We start from the raw sequence: 24,746 nt of genomic DNA, 5'->3' as shown, positions 1-24,746 counted from the left end.
CGTCCTCGGCGGCGTCCTTTACAGAATGCCCCTCCATCCCATATTCGGCTACATAATAATCCCATCCCATCATTCGATGCTTCGATTGTGGGACCCGATTTGGAAATCTGCGGCATTTTTGACCAAGAATTCTGTAGATTTTATTTAAAGTTACTTTAATTCTATTTCTAGTCTGGCGAAATGACCTTTCATAGTTTTAGATTAGGTCGTAAAATGAAGTATTTCATAGTCTGGAGAAGTGAGATCAAGTGAGGATTTTATCTGTGAAGCCTTTAAAGAAAATTGAATCGTAAATTCTGTTATAACAAGCTGTTATTTCACTCATGAAAACCACGTCTTTATTGAGTATTTATACACAAATTCAAAGTAGCAATGAAAGGGATTGGAAATCTGTTAAATTATTACCAGCTAGAAATTCCTTAACTATTATATTGGGTAAAACTATTCGCAGTCTCTTAGCATTAGGAGCCACGTCTTAGAAGTGTGGCGCCTATTTGACATTTCAATAGTATGCAGATCGCATGTAAAACGGTTGCATGGTTGACACCAAGGCGTAGCAAATTGGTGGCGCGGCCACTGCCGTATATGGTGTCGTCGAGGCAAGCACAGCCCCTTCTGCACGTCACCTCGTACACGACTCAAGTTGAACGGGATTTTACGCCTCACACGATGCTTATACGCTACTCTTAAACCTAAAGACGGATTTATTAATAACTGAGTAAAAGAAAGTCGATTATCGATACCTTCCTGATTTATGAATGAATGATTTATCATTTTATCTCCATACTTTTCGTTTTTTTTCCCTGTCTTAGGATATATTCCGCGGCCTATTTCTGAAAAATCACATAGTGTCAAGTGTTTTTTTTTTACTTTGTAGAATAGATTATTTTACTATAAAATATGGGTGGAGCAATGCACTCTACTTGGATGGCTTGGTTCCAAATCAGATATTCTTCTCGGATGTTATAGTTTGCTATAGAAATTATATGTACATACATCGCTTCATTTAAATTATGAAAGTTGAGATAAAAAGTATTCTATGAGTAAAAATCATTGTTTTTTTTATATCTTTACTTTTGAATATGCAAAAACTTTGTTGAAGTTTATCGTCACTGTCTAACGTAGAATCGATATGACAGATGTCATGTTTCGCATGAAAATATTGTAACAATAGAAATACAAAACTTGTTTGTCGACGATTGTCATTCATTATCAACATAGATTTTATCGAAATCAATTACTCTTACAAGATGATAGATAATGGTGGGGCTGGCTTAGATAGATAAGGCACGCAACTAAAACTAGTACAAATATTCCTTACAAGCTAATCAACCGCTCGCCGCAAGTCGGTCGCGGCAGCCATGTAGGATGTGATCTGGATTAATCTAATGTCAACCTAATAGCTAATTGCACTTAGAGCTCAATCACACTAAAAGCTAATATAGGCTGCGGCATATGCGTCTCAGACCGTCTCAAGAGGATCTTAAGTTGATGTTATACCATTCGAATTTCGATTTTACTTCCATGTGTTAAGAGCCACATTAGATCTACAAGTACAGGAATCTGTACATAAATTGCCAACTCTACGAGTGTGACAGAATGAGAATAATTCCGGAGTCAAGTGCTACCGTTCGTTACGGATCTTAGCATGCCACGACGGACCAGTATTTCCTGTGGAATTCCTATTCTTAGACACGATATGCAATTTAAAAATGGAATGAAATTTTTACTTTTATTCCATTATATTGAAAGTATACTTGTACGATTAAAGAGGTATTACGAAAAAGGTGGTCCGCATTGAAAATAAATGTATCAATTAAATTTTGATCCGTCCGGCGAACGAGAATGCCCCGCCGGTTTAATAGGGCTCAGTTTACGATCCAATTTGAATTTAAATTTCTGTTAAAAGCTTTTCGGCCACCAAGAAACGCATAACTGCTATTGGTATATGCTATAAAATATACTCAGACTGTTGCCTCGAATAGGACGTGCATAATTTCATTTGTTTCTTATTAAGTTGCTGCATTATATCGTTATTTATCTCTTGTTATTCGATTTTCTTTAATCGATATGTTGATAAGAAATAACTGTATCAAGTTTTTATAGTTTACAGATATAAATGTATTTTATATTTCTGTAATAAAAAACAGGATTTTAATTAACTTAAATTACAAAAAGTATTTGGTAATACAACTAAAAATATATCGTGAATACCCTTTATACAAACTTTGAACGCTTGAAATAAATTTTAAAAACTTTATCAAATCTTTAATGCAATAAAAACGTGTTTGAAATTGCGAATGAATAAATCATTTTATAACGGCATAACATCGGCACAACACTAATCATTTCTTCGCTTATGAGATGTCATAAATTTTATGTCGGGACATAGTTTAAGCGGCATACATTGCTTTAGAGATCTCTGATTCTCGGGGTTTTAGCGAGAGATTTCTATGTATGTCCGTCACGGAGCTAGCCTTAAACAATTATATACGAGCTCCAGATATTTAGAATGTAACAGTACTCAGACGCGCCGACGGTTGCTTATATTTTTAATCTCACGTCGGATCTAAGCAACCGACGCGCTTGTTTGTTGGAATAAAGCAGAATAACATTTTGCAAGTGTGACATGTTTTTTACAATTCAAACGCTAGAATTATTTACCTTTTTTACAAAGCATACAATAAATAATACTTGATCACGTCTGTATTATGAATGGCTATAAAATTTTGACGTCTGTCAGATTGTGTACGGCGTTTACGAAGATTCTTTTCAATATGCAGCCTTTATTGTTCCACACATTCATAATTATAACTGTTATTCTAAGATTTATTAGGTAAAATGGGTGGGAATATAGATAAAGGTGTCATAGGCAGTAAGTATGTTAGGCGAAAATAATGTGCAAGCTTTATAGTGACACGCTTCGATAAATGTTGTGCTCATCTGGAACGAGAGATCATAAAGATACATGTATGGCCGCTTTATGTTCGTATAGTATAGCTACAAATGGCAACAGCCGCGGAGTTACTGCTCTTATCAAAATCTACATTCGTCAACTTTAGCGCTTGAGTTTACTAATGTTACTGTGCGTTCGCACTGTCGAAACATGTACAAAAACGTTCATCATCATCATTTATCATCACCACTATATGTCACCACTGCTCGGAGACTACCCAATATAAGGGGTGACTAGGCCATAGTCAACGCTGGTTCAGTGCAGGTTGATTGACTTCACATATATCTTCGAATTTCTTCGCCGATATGTGGTGGTTTCATCACAATGTTTTCCTTTACCGTAACAAAAACGTTATCAACTATTAAATTACACTAACTATAGACGAATGGTTTGTCAGTTTGAATCCGGTATGTTAGTCGAGATTTATCTGCTATTATTAATTATAAACATTAATATATCGAGCGAGAGTTGCAACGGGATCGATACGGGGAATGAATTCCAGCTTGAGCTATTACTGGTGCGAGGACTTGGCTGTACTAAATGCACCATTTCCTGGACAATTAATATTTCCTGTGTTGCCATTGTAAGATTGCTAGGGGGTTTGCTCGAGGGTTGCCGTTTATAAATACTTATTGTACTGAGAAACTTAATATTGATAGTTGGAAAGTGAATGAACTACTTACTATGTAATAGAGATCGGGGTTCGTTTAATTACTTTGTAAAAATAGTAAAATCTTAAACATAACTCAATACTCTCTTATGTTTAGGACTTCAAAATGTTATTTGAAAAAGGATCCCTATCTAATCTATCTCTACCTACCGTACTCGAGAGTCGTTAAATCTTTTAATGTTTAAAAATTTAAGTTTTATAAATATGTTCCAATAGTCTCAATTAATGGAAAAATTATCATTCTCAGTCTTAACCAAATAATTTGCATCTTTAAGTCTTGAAAAGAAATCGAGTGCAATTGTCTATCAATAACCCTTACCGGTAGTCTATTGTGTTAATAGAAATGTATTACGTTCACTCAAGGCTAATTAAATTAACCCTACAGTTAGTGTTTCGCAGTGAAGGCTACTAAAATGTTTCCTGTTACATTTAAACGCGGTGTTATGTTAGTCCGCTGTCAATGACCTTACGCCACGCTTATAAAAAGTAACTCGAAGCCGTCTGCCGCAATACTGCAAATCGACTCCATATCTGACGATAGCAACTTGCCATAAACTTGCTCCTCACAATCACTATATCATTTTACGTGTCGTTATCGAAAAAATGTGCAAATATAATCAAATAATATGACACTAGATTAGTTTGAACGCGCTATAGTAAGCTAGTTTTAAAACATTTCTAATGTATGTTAATATGAACACATGAAATCATGTCTAATAGACGGATCGATAACCTCATTACACTTAGCTATTGTGGGTTTACGCCCATTAGTAAACTGATATAGGCTAATTAATACAGGCACTTGTCTATATTAATTCCGATAATTATGGAAGAAAGTATAAAGTGTTCGTTTTCCCCGTTTTCTATAAATCGATTTAGAAACGCTTAAAAATTACTCGAGGCAACCCTTTCAAAGTGCTCTCGGCTAATTTATAATCTTATTACGTATCAAGATATTCAATACCAAATATCATTGACGCGTCTTTACGCCCGTCCTAATTAACCATGCGCTTCGTCGTAATTGATGCGCCTTCGAAATATCATTTGTATCTTTTTATTGGGTGACCGTAGCTTACGTTTAAGCAGGCGTTTTATGATATTTAATATACCCATTTATAACGCTCATTAAAAGTTGTCGGAGTTTGCGCTGAAACCGATAAAGCGGTTCCATTACGAACGTCATTAGGAGCCGGTTGTCGATTGTTTTTCTGCAAGTAAAAGCTCTCCGTCAATAATGAATAGAAACGAATTCAATAGAACTGTAGAGCCTTGGTCTTTGTTGAGTTTCTCTACTACTTTCGATAGTTTTTATCTGTTAGAGCTGAGAAGGAGAATCGATTGGATTAATCTTACGATCCCTTCGAGCGGTCCGCGCCCGTATCACTCTTGACTTTCACTGATCAAAATTTTTGCTAAAAGCCGGTCCATGTTTCGCGAAAGTGGTCGCGGGTGAAGGTATGGCCCGCAGTTAGTCCGATAGACCAGACGTACGGTATTTCATTCTACAATTTACGGTACGCGAAATATTCGACACATTTGTTATTAAAATGTGAAAGCATGAATGCAATGTCTATAAAATGTATTGTGTGTTCATTATATCTCATCAAACTAACGCAATTTACAATTATATAAACATAACTTTCTTTAGTTTACTTTTTAGTAATGTACTAACTAACTAAATTCCGGAATAGCAGTAACGTAGAATTTGATGAAATGTTTTTGTTATTATTAGAAACGTTTCCACATTTCTCTAACGCCTTAAGTATTTTTTGAGCTTTGTTTAAGCTACAGAAGAAAGATGTACTTGAGAAGTTAAAGCTCGCTGGTACATAACATATCACATGTTTCCAACACCTAAATTATATAACCTTTTTACTCTTCACAATTATTTTTTCTGAATGAAAACATTCCAAAAGTTATTTCTATAAAGCTTTACAGAATTTCTTATGCGTCTATAGAATCTGACTTCACGGCCATTATTTTTATGGACGGCCATACAGACAGAAATAATGACAATTAAATAAAAAGAGCCGCCGCAACAGGCGCGACATTTATGACGCCTATTAGCTCGTGTGACTGATTTTTATTCATGGGAATTGACTCAATATCATCCAGTAGGCATTATTCTTTGTATTTCATTTGCATGAACGATTTTAGCCTCTGAATTTAACTTAATTTTAGTTCCATAACCTCCTAATCTTACTATCTTACTAATGTTATAAATGAGAACGTTTAGATGGAAGGATGTTAGAGTTTGTAGCCTAAACGGCTGAAGAGATCTCGATGAAATTTGGCATAGATGTAGGGGATAGTCTGGAAGAACATATAGGCTACTTGCTTTTGATTTTTTTTAATTAAGCGCGGACGGGGTCGCGGGCGAAAGCTAGTTACATACATAATTTGATGTTTTCTAAGAGGTCGGGAACTTTGTAGTTGAAATAAGTATTTTACAATTTTTCTTCTTTTTGAAGAAGGGAGTCTTCTGTCTGCCTATTTCATTCCTTACTTTAGTTGGTTTCCAATCTTCCTGTAGGCTTTTTTCTAAGACATAGTGTTTTGTCTTCCGAAATAAGTTTGACATTCGTACAATTTTTTTACCCTGTTTTAATTTATTTTATTATGCGTTAATTGGAACAATGTATTAAAAAAACAAAGTTTCTTTTTGTATGTGACATTTAAAATCTAGTGAAAGGTTTTAACTGCGAGTGTTGACACGCGCTTGAAGCTTGTTTTATACTTTTTAATTAATCAATTGCTTTTTGGTAAAATGACATTTAACAAAGTTTGTCAATCAATTAAATTCTCGTGTCCTTTATTAATATTCGGTTGACTGAAAATGATTTATATTTTAAAGTATTTGTCTTTATGAGAGAAACTCAGTGTATGAATTTCTATATTTAAAACAGGATACTTTAGCGCTCAGTAAATCATAACATTAAGCGAAGATTTTTTTCTAAGAATATGTCTTAAACGAGTCTTACCAAGGAATGAGACAGAAAATATTTTACGATGAGATATATGTTACTGTTCTTTAAACCATTCATTAATTCATCGATCTTTAAAGTTCACTGTCGTTAATAATTTCTTCAAGGTATACAGGATGTTTTACAAGACTGATGACGTAATAATACACATTATTTTGTTTTGACCAGTTTATTATTTGAAGATATTCACAATCTCAAGAGCAGGATACTTGCGATACAGGCTGTACCTAGTGCGGGGGTACTGATTACTACAATCATTTTTATTGTATCTACAAACAATGTTCTTCACCTTCTATATATTTATATTGTTGGATTCAAATAAATTATTTTTCATTTCTTCATTTTTCATATTGCTGTTACGTTAGTGCTTACTATTTAGGTATGACAATTACTTCAATAACATAAGAAGTATACTATAATAAAGGAGAAGCTGGCTTTATGGAATGACATAATGATTTAATGATCAAACTGAGCATGATTCACTTGATATGGATTGCTTGTCAGCGTTGATGCGACGCGTCGTCTGCACAGGAATGTAGGAAGTATTTCTTATAAATATAAATAGCATCAAAGAAAAAATGGATTAACAAAACATTGTGGGAGTCGATAACATATTTCGAGAATCAGGCTTATTATCATTTTTAAATATGCTTTATAGTGTAATCAAATTATAGTGTACATGTTTACAATCTTACTGTATAATATTATAAATGCGAAAATTGAAATGGATGGATGTTTGTAGCCTTAACACCTGAACGCATCTGGATGAAATTTGGCATGTAAATCATAGGAAGAACACATAGGCTACTTGCTGTTTTTTAATTTATTTAGATGGACTCACGAGCGTAAGTTAGTTTCTCATAAAGGTGCAGATGAGCGAATGTAATTTCTGTTATGTATACTTTTCTCAACATATTTGAGATTTTTCACGTGAATTGGTAATAAATTTTAACTTTTCATATCTTCCAAAATTGCTCATCCATCTCGCAATATACGTTTTCGAATCTTTTCTTCTTCCTATATTGTACGTGGGAGTAATAGCAAAGGATTTTGAGAGCAACGATCACTTGAACGGACATCTTGAATTTATTACACAACGTTATAAAACTACTCACGTTTCCAGAAATTGATATAAACAATTTTCAGAAGTGACGTGTTTAACCCTTTTCTTGGTAGTGTATCTGTAGAGATACATCAATTTTTTTTTCTAAACACTTTAGGTCATCAAGGTTAAGTGCTATGAATATTATTTTGATATTTGAAAAAATAAAATTCTGCCAAGTTAAGGGTTAAATGCACATCAAACAAATTATAAGAATTCTGATATTAAGGTGTCAAGTTATTTTTGTTGTCTAGCTAAGCTACATCCTTTTCTGGGTAAATGATCGAGAGTTTTAGAAGTCAACAAAAAAAAAAATTAAACTTGGAAATATCTAAGAGTTGACAACAGCTGAAAACATTTCTACTCTTGGAGATACAATTATAATTGGGCAGAAATGCTAATTCTGTGAACTTGTTAAATGCTTTGTCTAAATCTAATTAAATGCGGTTCAAATAACTTCTTTCTATCAACAAAACAATCAATAATATGGATGTAAGATCTCAAAAATCTAATATTTCTTATTATACTAATAATATATAGAAGATAACTTTGTTTGATTGTAAGGAATAGGCTCAAAAACGACTAGACCGTTTTTAAAATTTCTTTCACCATTTGAAAGCTACATTATCCACGAGTAACATAAATTATTTTGTAAAAAATTATTGGCGGGCGGAGCCGCGGGCCACTACTATTTAATAATAATCTGTTACTATACACAAAAAGACTAGTTCAGTAAGTGATTTCGAATATTAAAATGGCCTTTAAGTCCTGTGGCAAATGTCACTGACCGCAAAAGGTCATTGAAGATTTTGTGTGCATCGGAACTGCAGGCTATGATCAATATTTTATCACTAAATTATAGTTGTAAACATGATCCTTATTTATCATTTATGGTCCTTACGGGAACCGGACGCCAATCAATTATGAATAACAATTTTGACGCCCACATAAGTAAAGTAATTTTTGTGTCTGGAGGCTAGGCTATAAATTGGGTAAAATACGACTTTCATGTTTTTTAAAATCACAGGAGGAGGTAAATTAAGGACGAGATAGCGTCAGCTATTCAATTGTTCAATACATTTATAAGACAAAAAATGTTTGACGTTTTGTAATTTGTTTTTAAATTTAAAATTCACTAAGACTACTTACTACTGTTAGCTTTGCGCTGTTTATTTTTTTCTTACTTTATTCAAAGCTTATTCTATATTTTAATGCGTTTAGACCGCTACGAACGGCGCCATTCGAAGACATCGTGTCTAGATAAAATCAGATAGACCGCCGATCGTCAGATCGTGACTTCAAATCGGTAAAATAAACTACTGTTTTTTTTTTAAACTAGTGCAGCTTAAAGCTTATGTGATTAGTATTTTTTTCCTTGTTTCTAGCTAATTATAGAATTCTTGTTATTCGGTTATAATTTACTTAAATCGATTTACAACTTCTGCTATTTAGTCTTAGAATGAAGATATTTACAATTCAAGACTAATGTAAGAAATAATCTATTCAGATCTTCAAAATTCAGCAAAAATAGGGCTTTGCTACAAAAGCAAAAAGATTTAAATAAGGTTTTTTATTTCTTTCATTAACAACATATAAAGATTGGTTATACACGTGTGGTCTTCGCCCACGTTTAAACTAATTGATTGAGATTGATTTCGATTACTTTTATACAACGTAATAAATCTATACAAGAATTATCTATGCAACGAAACTGTTGATGAATTATAATATATGACCTATATAATCTGTCGCGGTACGCTTGTATCGACACGTCTAATATGCAAATAGAACGGGCGATGTGTCGAGGCAGATACGCACTTTAATTTTATCTGTCATGTTCACATATGAATTATTCAGCTCCTGTCTGTAGACGACAAATTTAATTTCCCCGCCCAGTCATCTGAACAGTGTTTTGCACCAGCCATGATAGTATAACCTATATCCAATATTATAGAGTAAGGTTTTTTATATGTAATGATTAAACTCGATAACTGTGTTGATTTTTTATTTTTTACTATTACAAAATTACCTTATCACCAGTAACATAGGTTTTATTTATTGCTAGTTTTTTTTTTAATTCCACGTAGACGAATGCGCGACTAAAGGCTAGTCTTAAGTGTCGAAATTATGTTAATCTATACTATTATAATAAAGCGTAAACACACACTTCTTTGTTACCTAAGATGTCAGAAATTACAGCATATTTTTGAATATTTTTTTCTTTAAAGAACAGCCCTACACTTATGTTATGCTTTAGGCTATATATTGTCACTATTAAACTTAAGGGGTAAATGTTTTGGATAAAAACCTTAATATGGGAAAGAGACCATAAGTTGCTGCCAACATCAAGGAAGCAAGATTAAAAAGGTTTGTAATGTCATGTCATTTTGACATTTGCTATTGATGATTTGACAAATTTGAACAATAAAATAAAATTTTCATAATTTCATGCGGATGAAGCCGCATGAGAACTGCTAGTAGGTTAATGAAAAATGTTTATTTAACTCCAGTTCCTAAAAGGCCAATCATTTAATTTACAATTAAGGTAATTATCATGATTAAAAACAAAGTAATCTACATATTTTGTAGCAGGAGTAAGGATAAATAATGTTTGCTGATTACAAGAACTATGTTCGCTTCAAGTTAAACAAAGTTCAGGCAGTCAAAGCGAATTAAGTTACTTTTTTGTCGCTACAACTTCAAGAGTTTACTCTTAATTATGCTTAGTTAGAGACGCTCTTAGTGTGTGCAAATGTTGGATTAACTTATTTATCCAAACTCTGATTGCAATTAAGAAAATAAAAAAAAGAGAAATTGCAAAGTAGTTTATGCTGGGTTGCCGAAGTTACCATTTATTTTATCATTACCTAAATTCATTAACGTTAGGTTGCACTAAGTTCCAATGGAGTGAAACTCAGTGCAACGTATTTCATGAATTTTTGAATTAAAAACACTTACGAATGGTAAGAAGTAGATAGGAACTGGGAAACCGGCCCTTAATCTTTAAGACTCAAAAAATGATTTTTGGTTTTCGTCATTCATAATAGCCAATAAGTTAGTCACTTTATACATATAGTAAAATTTTCTATGTGTAGTTGATATAATAAAACTTTAGTTTATTTTATTTATTAAGAGTTGTATTGAGGTTTATAATTAATTCCTTTGTAATAAAATTAAGTCTTCTTACTTTAATTGCAGAACCAAATATGGGTGTATTGTATCTATGTATTAGTACGAAGCATGCAAAATGCGGGCAAACTGTTAACTACCACAAGAAACAAAAGCGTCCTCGTATATTTTGCATGAACATCGGGGCCGAGATATCCTTGCGTTTACAATTCTATTCTTTGTGCAACCGTTGGTAAAAATTATTAAAAAACACTGTTATTTGTTACAAAAACGGACTGTTTTCTTTATAAAATAAATAGATTACATATATTTAACGGTGGTTGCTTTTTAATCACTCGTAAACTAAGAGATTGTCCCAAGTCAATTAAAAATTACTTTTCTAATAATCTAAAGGCTTTAGGTTTCGCTTCTCATTAATTTAATTACGACGACCTTCTTTTAGTTAGACTTTTATTGTTAAACTAGCTGTTCGCGTTCGTCTTCATCCGCATAAAATTAATTTTTTTTTATTTATTGTTTACATTTGTCAAAGTATCAATAGCAAATGTCAAAATGACATGACATGACAAACCTTGGCAATCTTGCTTCCTTAATGTTGTAAGCAACTTATGGTCCCTTTCCTACAATAAGGTTTTATCCGAGATATTTACCCCCTAAGTTTAATGGCGTGAAATTAAATAGCCTAAAGCGTGACGTAAGTGTAGGGCTTTTTAACAAAAAAACAATAATTCAAAAATATGCTGTAATTGCTGACATCGCTTTATTATAATAGTATAGAAGTATAGATAGATAAGTTTTAAATTAAATTGTGTTTATCCAGCCTTACATGTGTATCCCATTTTGTTAATTTTATCTGCAATTTAAGTGAACGCACAATTCTTTATAGGTGGCATAAAAGTAGACAGTAAATTACACTTGGCGCCAGAGACACGAGTTATCTTTTTAATAGTTGGACACATGTTCTCTCTATCTCTCTGCCTGTTTTGGTATAATCTGTATCTACATGATAAGTTATTTGTAATGCGTCATTAGTCGAAGATATTTTTTATTATTGTTTTTTTACTATTTAGCGTTAATATTTATATAGTATTATCATTTTTAAAAATATTTAATACACGATGCAATTTTGCTTTTGTAAAAATAGTTTCGCTGCTTTTAATGTCTGTTAATTACAAACATTTATTTTCAAATTTACCACAAGACACGTTTACTAAGTCTTATGTCTAAAGTTTATGAACTCAATCAATAATCAATTAACTTTGTGTTACAACACCTTATATCCTTATTTCTTTCACGTGATAAAGAACAATAAAGATAATAAAATAAAGAACATTATTTAACCATGTCGTACAAAGGCGACCTTATCCGAGAGGAAGATAGATATCTTGTAGTGAGGCATTAGTTAAGGAGATAAATAGGCTCCGTGTGGATACGATTACCGCCCTCGAATACATTACAAGAAATCCCGTTTCTTTAACGAAGATTGATGTTTGTATATACAAGGTATTGTCGCACTCAGGGACAATTGGTTAATGATACACTAAGTGTAGAACGATAATATTAAATCTACACTTTAATCACTCAATAACTATGTTAAAAATCTTTTCGATCAACAGTAGTAAATGATAATAATTCTTGTCACATAGTTCTTCTTAAAGGAAATCTAATGTTATTTCTGTCAAGTCTATGTTGTCCGTTCTCATATAACTTGGTAACATTATATTTAAATCAATATTCTATTATTATCTGTAGTCAATAATCAATTATAATCGATTCTTTTTTATCTATTCCGGTCCATATTACTAGTGATTGAAAGCATTAAATATGCGTTACAACAAAAGAATACAGTTTCCATGTATATTGAAGTCGTGGTTGTTTTAATTTTAGCGTTGAATGGTGGGTGTGTGCTTTTATAAAAAAATCCTTTTATATCTTGATAACGTCAATAAAACGTTCATATAGCGCCCCACCATTATCATAAACTTGGTGGATTCTTTTACATTGCATTAGTACCAGGTGCGGTTTTATGTGCGCGGTGTCACACGATATGTTCTTTAAGTATTTTTTATAAGCATAAAAAACGGTAGTAAGTTATTCATTAAAGAACTCTGAAAATCCGTACTGGGAATGTTAGAAACACATTAAGAAACTTCTTATCAAGTCTTGTCTCATAAATTGATACACTTTTTTCAATTTTGTTCACGCTTACTCTATTTTGTAATAACTACTTTGATTGGACAGTTAAGTCAGAAAATGATATGTCCCGTAAAACCCTTATACTGTTGTTACCCTTTCTTTTTTGAAAACAGACAGTTCATCTGAAACGCAGAACACCTTAACTTCACAAGTATACATTTCAATCATAAAGCCGACTACTTCGTACAACAGAAGTCTACAAATCTATACTAATATTATACAGAAGATGTATCGTTGTGTGTATTGAAATAATTCAAAAACTATTGAGCCTATTTCAAAAATTATTTTACCATTAAAAAGCTACGCTAACAGTGAATAACATAGGCTATGTTTTTTATTATGTTTTTAATTTTACGGGAATGAAGTCTCTAACAACAGCTAGTACGAAAATAAAGACAAAAAAAATACTGTCTATTACAGGTTCATATTTTCAGAAATCGTGACTTCCTTTTCGTTAACGTTCATGTAACAATTCTTGGTTCTACTGTCGAAATGATCAGTCACTTTCAAATCCGTTATTGCCTATACTGTTATGATTGGGTAATTGAAAATTAAGAAATTCCACGTTTCACTTTTTAGTGCAATTCCCTGTACTTGATATACAGTAAATACGCAACTTTGAGTAACGCTAAACAGCGCTTAAATTCGTTCATAGAGTTTTGTTATTGAATAATAAAAACGTTTTTATAGTCTGTTTTCTAACCTAAAAATATTACTTAGTAAGAATAGACGTTTAGATAAATAGGTCGCTATTTATACTATGTTAGGTCGCTAGTTTTACTGCATAGTGGTTAGTACCAATATTTATTATACTTTGAATATGAAAATATAATCGAAATAAATTTGTGCCGAACTGTCGCTTGCACAACGAAATGCCAATGTAATGACGGAAAGAAAGGCGAAAATGATTTAAGTATTACCATTTAATGTACTGGCCGTGTTAATATAATTATAAAAAGGAGCCAAATTTAATGGAGGCAAGCGTGAAAACGAGTGCAATACAATTGATTTTGATTGCGACGCTTGTTGATCAAGATATAGTTTACTTTTGTTGCAATTGGAACACATCGACTGAAGTTAAGTTCTTACTTTTATATTGAACTAGCTATCGCCCGCGACTCCGTTCGCATAGAATTAAATAAAACAAAAGCAAGCAGCTCATGTTTTCTTTTAGACTTTGCTCTACGTCTATGCTACGTTCACCAGTGAAGTAAGATATATGTAACTTCTTTTGGTAAAAATATTATCTTAATAGTGTTTGGAGTAGCATAAGGACGTAATAAAACACACGAAAAAACCATTAAAAACGCATTCCAATAAAAATATTCTAACGTAGAAATAATTTATTACATCAAAACCTACGAAAACACAGTCTATCTTAATCGAAACAATTAATGTTCTTCAAAATACCTCTATAAGTAAAAAAAAATCCTCGACGTTGGGGTGCAACGACATTATTGCAGTGTCAAATATTGCCAGCTAACCGGTATCAATTGCCGAAATTGATCGCCGATGTTGCCAGCACAGTTATATCAATTTTAACCGAAAGCTGCACCGAGAGCGTCGCGGGTTTGTACCCTTGCGGGGACATATTGCCGAATCTTAATGACATGTCGTTTATTTAGGACCGTAGTGACAGCCCCCTTGGCACGGAGCGTCGACATTTATTGCTTCGTTTTTTTCAGCCACTATCTTTGTTAATAAAATGTTAACAAAAAGAAGTGCGAAATGCTTAAAAGAAGTTTTTGATTTTTCTTCGTAAGTATAATAAAATTATTGAAAGCGTGAAATGCTATACGTAACGTTGAAAAAATCATAACAACCAATTCTTTATTTGGCAAAGACAAGAAAGTAATGTTTTATCATACACATTCTTTAGATCCGTTATTTTGTTCACTGGCAATAAAACCACGTAATTTGTTTATATAAGTGACTACCGGCTTAACCTTATTTAACTTTAAAGAAACATTAATTTAACCTTAATGCGCATATCTTAAGAAACTACCTTAAAAGGTGAGAAGATATGAATCAAGATCAAAAACAATCTTAACGCACGGAGTAATCTCGTTTATTATCCTACGGGAACCAGTAGCAGGGTCATTGACCTACAGTCACGAAATAACAATAAAAAATATTCGGGCGCAATAAAGCATGGAACCTTTCTTCTGACATCTAATAGTCCCGACTCAGACACCCCGAAGACCCTTAAGAACCATAACTTCATGCTTACTGTCAAAAAAAAAAGAAAAAACAATCCATAGATTTTTTTCTTCTAGTATCTATGGCGTCTCTGCTCGTTCCTTTGTCGAAATTTGTAAACGAATCATACTTTATTTATACCGTACTGACGTGAGCGTGGCCTAATCGATTTTATTTCTTTTTGTTCCAGGTATGTCCTTGTCGTAAACATTTTTCGTTTCCGTAAGTAAAATGTTGGGTTTCATTCTCGTTTTAGTGCTTTTAACTTTTATTTTGTTGTAAATAGTTGAGTAGTTTTGTGTACTTTTAAGGAAAACACGATCTTGGAGTATGGACGGATAATTCTTTTCGTGTAGTTTTGTACGTGGGAGGCGACTATACGTTAATTCATTTAATAAATCCGGTTTTCGTTTAGAGTTTTTGGATTACTCTTTACCAATTATTTTTGCATCATTGAAGAGAGATCAATACTCTACACTAAATCTTACGTATGATCACAGATTAAAATATGTCTCCTTAATTATGTGTAGCTTTAGAAAGAACATCAACGTTTCTCTAAATACAAGTTGCTTACCAAATACAGAATCTTATGATCAACGGTAAATTGCCAACTATAAGATAATAGGGGTGTGAATTAAATGTATTTTTTTACCGTAAAATTGTAATGAACTTTTAAAGTAAATAACAGGGATGCGATTATGTTTTATTACAAGTGTTCAAACAGTGATAACTCATACGTAAATATCAAACGTCATACCTTTGTGATCGTTAGCCAATTTACTATTGAACATGGCTTTAACTTTCCTTTCTTTGACTAATTGGTCACGCTTCTCAAAGTTATGAAGACGTTCTTCAAATCGTACAATTAATGCTGCGGTTAAATGTTAGGGTTGTAACAATGGACATGAATATAACATAATTTGTTAATTAAAGAAGAAATCTATTTAAGATAGAATACCTCCATTTAATAAAGATTGTTGTTATTAAAAGAGAGGTGTAATTCTCTATGTTTGTGAGAGTGTGAAAAAAACTATTCTTATTTGGGTTTAGTGTAAGCTTTGATATTGCAGTAGCATACTCTGTTGACAAATAAAATGAATTTTCTAATCTAGCAAGCAATCTTGGACACTCAGGACACGAGACCTCAAGCGATATATTATAAGATTTTCCAAGAAATGCCAGCCCTAGGTAGACCGGCTTGCCGACAAAGAGCGCGTCGACGCGGACAATCAAATCTGACGACAATTTCTCTGACAACTAGCTTTGTCCTTTGTACGGCGCAGCGTATGCGTTACGTGACCTTATCTTTTTACCCTTGGCATGAAGCGACATGCTTTTTAACTGCTTTGTTTGTACGGAAATATTATCAGCGTGGGTGTGCTCAACAATGTTAACTGACCATATCTGGAAACTACAGAATTATTGAAGTCAAACAAAACTAAATGGTGTTTTAGAATTAAGGTTTATTGAAGGATACTTAAGCATTGATCAATATTGGTGAGTTAGCCTATTACAATTACAGTACGCTTTTGACATGTAATGACAATAGTAGCTTGTTATACCTGCTGTTTTATAATTGTCTGATCAAAAGCTTCATTAAAAAACTTGCTGTATATCTTGCGATTGTATCGAAGATAATGAAAGCTAAATATTTTAGATGATATCCATTTAACGACATATTGCACATTGCACGCGTCACATGGCCTCACAATTTAACATGTATAGGTGCGTCATTCAAGGGTCATTTTAAGTGTCATCCGTCGGTTTTAAGAAGTCGTTTGTTTTCATCTTCCCCGGTGGTCAGTAATCGATATTGTATTAGGTCGGGTTATCGATGTTTCGAATTCCAGTGTATAAAAAGCAGGTAGTCCGGCCGAGACACTAGAGGTCGCCAGCATACCGTAAATAGTTCCTTTTGGAGAACTACTTTTTGCGAAGTTTACTTTGGCGACTGGAATTTTGATGTGAAATACGCTTTGGTTTCAAGTGTTTACTTATATTTCAAGCTAAATTTTCGGTCACAAAGGTTCCCAATGTTTACGTGATAAAAAAAATATTTAAATCGTAAATATTATGCCTTCACATAAAAAAGGTTTATTATATAAAGTAATATAATGTACTACGTTTTGTAAAATACTTTAAATAATAAGTTACAATTTAATTAAATTTGCAATAACTAATTTCGACACATGTCCTTTTTAAGTTTATGATTGTTATGTTGGGTAAAGTTATCGCTTATTTGTAAGTCCCATTACTATTAAAAGAAAAGGGTTCCGTAAACTTTAGAGATCAAGATTAACGTAATTTTATTTCTGCAAATAATAAACATTGAAATCAAATTAATCTTACGTGTTTATGAAATTGTGAGTACTGTAATAAAAGACGAAAACAAAAACATACACTTTAATATAATATTTGGCAGGTCATTGAACTAAAAAGGTTGCCGCTAAGAGCAATCATTGTTATCCATTTTTCACTGAACTTCGCACTCAAATGTAACAAAGTAACCGTGAATTTCCACTGGCGATACTCGTACAAAACATATTCTCGTCCCTTTCACACTTTTGGAAACAACTGAGATAACTGTATGTTTTTGTACATTAATGTTTTAGCAGTAAAATTGTAATTAATCCGTGGTTATGTTGAGTTATATCAAACTATTAAATCATTTTAATTGGCGTTATTTCCCACGCGTTGTTTAAATACTTGTAAATTTTATTTCGTTAATAACGAAATTATTTACGCTTTGAAAGGTTTTTTTCTACTCAAATTGTATACGGAACCGAAGTGTTAAACCGGTTCGTGTTTAATTTTGTTGTGCTTGTTTGTTCTCAGCTATCTGAATATGATAAGAAACAAAGCAGTTTTGTTTTTATTGTTTTTTTTTACTGTTATAAAAGTCGGCCTGTTAGAGATATTCATTATTATGAATGAATAGGCTGCATTTATTAATTGACGCTTGTTAAAGCTCTCTAACGAAGACAAGAAAAGCTCGACAAGATACTAGAAAATTCTTTTAATTGTTCTCTCTACTGAGTTGAAATTTCATGCGACCTCAATTGAATATAACAGTTTTTTCAAGTGGTAGGTGAATATTTTATTATTTAAACTTTTGATCTATTGGAGTACCATTGCATTATATTAAACTCTATTTTGTGGTTGCGATGACAACAAAAATGTGGTAAATGAAACTATAGAAAAAAATGTGATTTATGTTATTTTTATTTTGTCAATTAAACAATTACTAAAACAGCCGTTATATAGAATCTGCGTAACTTTTATGTTTTTATTGAACTATATAACATTTAATTAATATTTTAAGATATTATTATTTTTATCGTTACGGTATCAAAACTGCTTACTTTCCGCGGCCTTAATTCTCGACTTCAAGGACTGAACAAATATAATTTACAAGGTTCACAAAAACGACAACAACATTGATCATTATTTTATCAGTGATTACATTTTCATTGTGATGAAATTCGAAATAAATATCTTCATAAATCGTTGAGAACTTGTATTAAATCATTGATTTATTACTTAAGAATTAGGTCCTTCCACACGGTGACTATAATGGCAATATATACGTAATAGTGATGTAAAAAAAAACTTTTTGATTACAACCACAGACAATATATGTTAAAAAGAGAGAATTGCTATCACAAAAATTGTGCAGGTAAACTTGTACGTTCGCAAAGATCACCGATTTATAGACATCATATGGTTTTTATTATTCACAGCCAGTAATGAATTCATAGGAAAGAGACCAGATAATCTTATCTATTGCTACCTCATTTGGTTTGAAATACGTCATCTTTTGATTACAGTAACGAGCACGAATACATTGATATTGTGGAACAAACGCAGGGAAAGTGTGTCAGGGCTGTGCCAAATAGGAATGATCAGTTCTTATCCTTATAAACGTGAGATTCTATTTATTTTTATTAATAACAGTATGAGTCATATATTAAGTTCTTCATGTACATTTTGTATATGTTTTTTGGTTTTTTAAAACGATTTATTTTGTGTGCGTGAATGTAACGAAATATTTTTCTCCCAGATTTATGTCATATAGAACAATACATGTTAAATATTCGGTACATTTGCAATAATTTTGTTGTAAGCATTCAAAGATATTATGTTACAATACTGCTACTGTGTGTGACTGTCTTTAGGACTGAAATTACCGATACATTTTCGATATTACGTCATTTGAACTCAAAAGAGTTGAGTCAGTTCACCAAATGTGCGAAAGATTATCTTACGACCGATTTGATGAAACGGAATTCCGATACAGATATTTTACGTGCTATAAATCGAGGATTTAAAAGTGAACCTACAAATATTTATTATAACTTTGAAATAAAATAACACTATAAACCTTTTCTACTTAATTACCTCTTTATTCATTTTTTTAAATCTGTCGTTGCTGCGTTTTAAAAGCAGTCATCACGCGGCCGAGTGACTCTTCAGCCGTGAACTGGCCCTTGCGGCAAGGATGTAGAAAGTACTAGAATAACCGGAGACAACGCTTAAGGGAAAGGTCGGATGACATAACTCGTTCTTGTCAGTTAAAAATATAACTGTTTTTTTCTTATCTTTAAACATAAAGATTCTAAAACCTTGAGATATATTCTTGATAGTTTAAACAAATGATTTTTTTATCGATGTCTTTAATAATAGCGTAGCATTTGGGTGGTCCTTCAATTTAATGGCTGTAGATCAAATGATGAACGGCGCGCATTAATCGATTTATTGGTAAATTATATTTTGATGTATTATCGATTGACCACTGACTTTCTCAAATATTTGGCCACCCACTGAAAATATATCTTAGGTACTCCTATTTAAACATGTGTCTATTATTTATGGATAAAGTACACAATGTTTGAATTTCATTATGAACTTAATTTGTAAAATAAAATGCTATTTTCACACTCTTATAAATAAACATTTAAGATTTGTTGAAACACTGTTGAACATCACTTGTTGCTTGAAAGCGGGCCCTTGGTTCTTGTTTGGTCAAGAAACAGATCCGGATATAAGTAAACAAACCGACATGCGTTGTTTCATATCAGATAGGTGATAATTTTACAAACGAACGCATGTACGCACCAGACTTTACGAGCTTGTGGAATGTTAAAGGTGTCAATGCATCCGAACTTGTGATAATAGTAGAGAATGCTCGTGCATTAACACAAGTGAAAACAAATGAAATTTTTCAAACTTTTTTTTAGGATAGAATCGACACGTTTATTGTGACTTATTTGTTTGCACGTTTGCATGAAGATTAAGCAAGACATAATTGGTAACAAAGAGTTTTAAAAATGAAAAATTAATTTGATGCAAAGAATAAGGTGCGTGTTTTTATATAGTTAAGTTAAGAAATCATGGTGCATTTGAATTCATTTTGTACTCGTAATATAAAAGTTTTGTTGTAAATGTGTTTGGTCTAAAATTGTAAAAGTGTTCATCGCTTCGATGTTCGGATTAAAAATATTTTCACAACATAAGTGTTACTTAATATTTTTAAATCATGTTTTCAATACATAGGCATTCTATTGTGACTATGAATATGTGCGCAAATAAAATGTTAGGAACTCGACGGCAAGGGCGCGAGTGAGGCGAGTGAGGCGACCCTGTTGCCCTGTCAATACCACTGATTGGAAACGAGTCGGCCCCTCGCTTTATTGCTTTTATTTATTCGCCAGCCTCAGCTTTGCTGTATTTCACTGTAATGCCGCCTAACCCACATAAACGCTTCCTTTTTCATTTTAATTTAAAACCATTGCGTGTTTTGGTTGGGTTTAATTAAAAATCCTGCTTAGGGGCCACTTTAAGAGGGGTCTTAATTAATTATGTAGTCAAAACGCTCTATCAATATTTATCAAGGGGTTTTTACACTGCTGTATTAGATTAGGGCGAAATGTTTTAAGGATATTTTTGTGGAAATTCTCTTACAAATAAATATTGTATACTTAAATTCTTGTTCAAAAACAATAAGATTAAATATAAGAACCTAATAAAAAACATGTATTTTGATTTACGACATAATAACTCAACTCAAAATTACTGTAATATCGCAAAAAATCAACTCCATTTATAAATTACAAGAGCACGTAAAATGGCGGCTGTTGGCAGAAGTTCTTAACGAATTATGTACGATCGTCTCGTAGTGGATTCAGCTACTAAGCCGGGGTGAACGACCTCCCTCTCAAAGGACGTTAGGTAATTTTTATTCCACAGCGAAAGGAAAAATAGATTACCGGGAGCTTATTTTTCATCGCGGTTAAAAGTAATTTCTGGAATGTACTTTTTTGAGGTACTCTCCGTTAATATTTATAGTACTTTTAGACATGAAAATTATTAATCTTACCCCTAATTAGAATAAACGATGATAAACACTACGAAAACGTATTTTCATCACAATAATTATCTTTAAAAAACCAAATTTTTTAATACAAATGTTACGACAGCGAAATTAAAGGTTAGAAATGATCAAAGGACTTCAGACATAACCTATAAAACATCCTAAGTAATTGCTAACAGCTAACAGCAGGGAAAATTATCATAAAATAATACAAGACGTATTCAAATTTTATAGTTATAATTGCATTGGGAAAATTATCGAGCTGTCAACAGATAATGTGAAATACAACTGCAGAAGAGAGTTATATTACGGAGTATGTGGTGCACAAATCATTGTGTTCAAAGGCATTTATTCGCGGCCGCAAAATGCGGTTACCGTATTTATGATGATACGTTTTCCACAACACGACTGTTATGCGATTGTTTCAATTAATTTTCCGATTTATGTTTTTAATGTTAACCTTTTTTTATCTTCACTTGCCAGTAATCTTGTTAACAAAAATTTACTGTTGTACAAAGAGCCTTTATACGAAAAACCTGCGGTTAGTGTCTCTTTTAATAATGAACTAATATATACTAGCTGTTGCTCGCGACTTCGCCCGCGTGAAATAAAAGAATAATAAATATCTAGCCTATGTTACTCAATGATAACGTAGCTTTTTAATGGTAAGAATTTTTGAAATCGGCCCAGTAGTTTTTGAGTTATTTCAATACATCATCATTATCATCATCACCATCATCATCAGCCTTTGTTTGCCCACTGCTGGGCATAGGCCTTCCCCAATGCTTTCCACAGAATGCGGTCCTCCGCCTTCCGCATCCAACGACTACCCGCCGTGCGCACTAAGTCGTCGGTCCATCTGGAGGGAGGACGCCCCACGTTCTTGGTCCCTGTCCGTGGCCTCCATTCTAGGACTTCCCTTACAATACATATAAAAATACAAATCTTTAAATTAGTCATAGTTGTAATTTTCATATCATATTGGGACAAATCTGAAAGAAAATGTTAATCACAGTCCCACTTTTGATATATTTTGCAGTAAAAATGTTTTATTTGTGTTTGATATGTTTTGGAATATCATTTGTAGGCCATTACGTTGAATTATTGCGAGGGGTGGCAGCGCCTTATCAGTGCGCCCAGCCCTACGTGACCACTCATCTCTTTAGCGTACTAGCATTGCCATGATTTTACTGTATTTATGGATATTATTTTAATTTAAATTTTAATTAAATGTACCATATTTATGTAGCTAAATATTTTCAAAAAAACTTTTTTTATAGGCTAACGGTACAATCGTCAAAATAAAATCTTACAGATATCTACTAAATAATAATTTTTGATAACTAAAGTGATTGTTTACTTTTCAATTATTCTCCCGTTATCATATAGTAACTTGTTAGTTTATCTTAATAACATTAATTCCAATTATAAATAGATGCTTTTTTTATTATGTAATAAAAATATGGCAACCCTAAACACCATAGTTCTATCATAAGACGTTGGCGAATGCCTTTATCATCTACAAAATGCTTTTAACTTCACTGATATTCTTACTTTCACTAATGTGTTTAAAAGGAAATACTCGTAAACGATAAAAACATGAAAACCACTTGATTTTACTATTCTTTAGAAATATGACAAATGAAACTTTCACAACAATCAAATAAATGGATTTAAAAAGTTGTCTTTATTCATTAGCCGTATTCACTGTCGTGACAATTGTCCTCATACACAAGCTGAAGCCCGCGTCTCCGTCCGCGCGAAGGTACGAAAAACTTAACTGTTATCCTTACAAAATTTCAGCGATACATTCACTTACTAGGTTATTAAGTAGTGGTGAGTTGTGCTACCGACGGTATAATAATTAAAAGAAATTAGCTATGAACCACTGACCGACCTTCAAGTATCCTCTTGGTTATTGTTCTGAAATGTCGTCTCAATCAACACGTTTACTGCGTAACAGGCCGATATCGGCCTGCCGCCGTACTTAGCTTGTGCGGACGAAGAAAACTATGTCCCTCTCGCTAGTGCTAAACGATTTTCTCATGTGTATACATTACATGAAATGATTCCACAAAATTATAGCAATTTCATCTCTTATACTGCTAGGGGGTCTAGAAAGACCTGCCACGCACGGTCGGAAATATAATTGGGGGCGTATTTTGGCTGGCCAGCAGATGAAGCATTATGATTTAACTTGTCGCATTAAACCTGTTAATGCAAACCATTCAAACGACTGTTACTTTTAAGGTAGAACAAACATCCATCCTCATCCTTCTGGTTCCCGGTTAGTACCATGTAACAAATATCCATCAGTCAGGAGCAATATTTATAATTAGAACCGGTAAGACAATATATTTCTACGGTAACAAACTTAACTATAAGCCTATTACATTACAAAGCGCCATCGTGGTAAAGTGTTATAAGTAATTTATCTTGAAGATAAGTGTGAGTTAAGTCCTCGCAACTTGCCACGCTAAGATCTTTAGAAAATGAACGAGTTTCAGCACTCGACGACATTAAATTTTCACCTTCAGAGAGTCTCTCGTGTTTGTAAGTTGGCAACGCTGCCTTCGAGGAGGCACTTTGTTTTTGGCTGCCGCTTCTTGTTAAAAACATTGTCTTAAAACGTAAAGTTTCTGTAACTTTTGAGTAATGGATTCAAAAAGTAGGTCTTTGTTAATTTCTATACTGTTACATTGTGTTTTAAGTGAATTTTAAAAATATCATACGTTTCATTTTTTTCAAGGCGTGTAGATTTTTAGAGCAATTCAAAATGTATCGTAATGTTATATTGTAAAAACTACAAATTCATTTCTCAACATATACGAGTACAACAAATCTTACCAATATTGTAAATGCTAAAGTTTAGATGGACGGATGGATGTTTGTATACTCTAAAGTTTGTAGTCTAAACGACTGAACGGATCTCAATAAAATTTGGCATAGACGTAAAGGATAGTCCAGAAGAACATAGGCTAATCACTTTTTTCATTTCACGCGGACAGGGTCGCGGACGAAAGGTAGTACTAAATAAAATTTAAAAATTACCTCTTGGAATATTAATAAGACAAGGGAATAAGCAAAGTCATATTTGTTACCAAGGCTTTAAACACTGTATTTAATTCGCACGAGGGATG

At 32.8% G+C, this 24,746-nt stretch overlaps 1 protein-coding gene and 1 long non-coding RNA gene across 3 annotated transcripts in view; both read left to right on the top strand.

Annotated features, from left to right (window-relative positions):
- Positions 1 to 24,746, top strand: part of LOC106109786 (breast cancer anti-estrogen resistance protein 1) — a 63,886-nt gene that overhangs the window by 8,776 nt on the left and 30,364 nt on the right. The window lies entirely within an intron of this gene.
- LOC106109788 lies at positions 10,218 to 11,150 on the top strand. The gene is made up of 2 exons (XR_001226031.1): positions 10,218 to 10,257; positions 10,911 to 11,150. It is a non-coding gene; the product is annotated as an uncharacterized LOC106109788 (long non-coding RNA).

The sequence above is a fragment of the Papilio polytes genome, unplaced genomic scaffold (genome assembly GCF_000836215.1).
Source record: "Papilio polytes unplaced genomic scaffold, Ppol_1.0 DF821067.1, whole genome shotgun sequence".
NCBI lineage: Eukaryota > Metazoa > Arthropoda > Insecta > Lepidoptera > Papilionidae > Papilio > Papilio polytes.
Note: the sequence above shows the minus strand (reverse complement) of the source record. Positions and strands in the feature narration are given on the sequence as shown.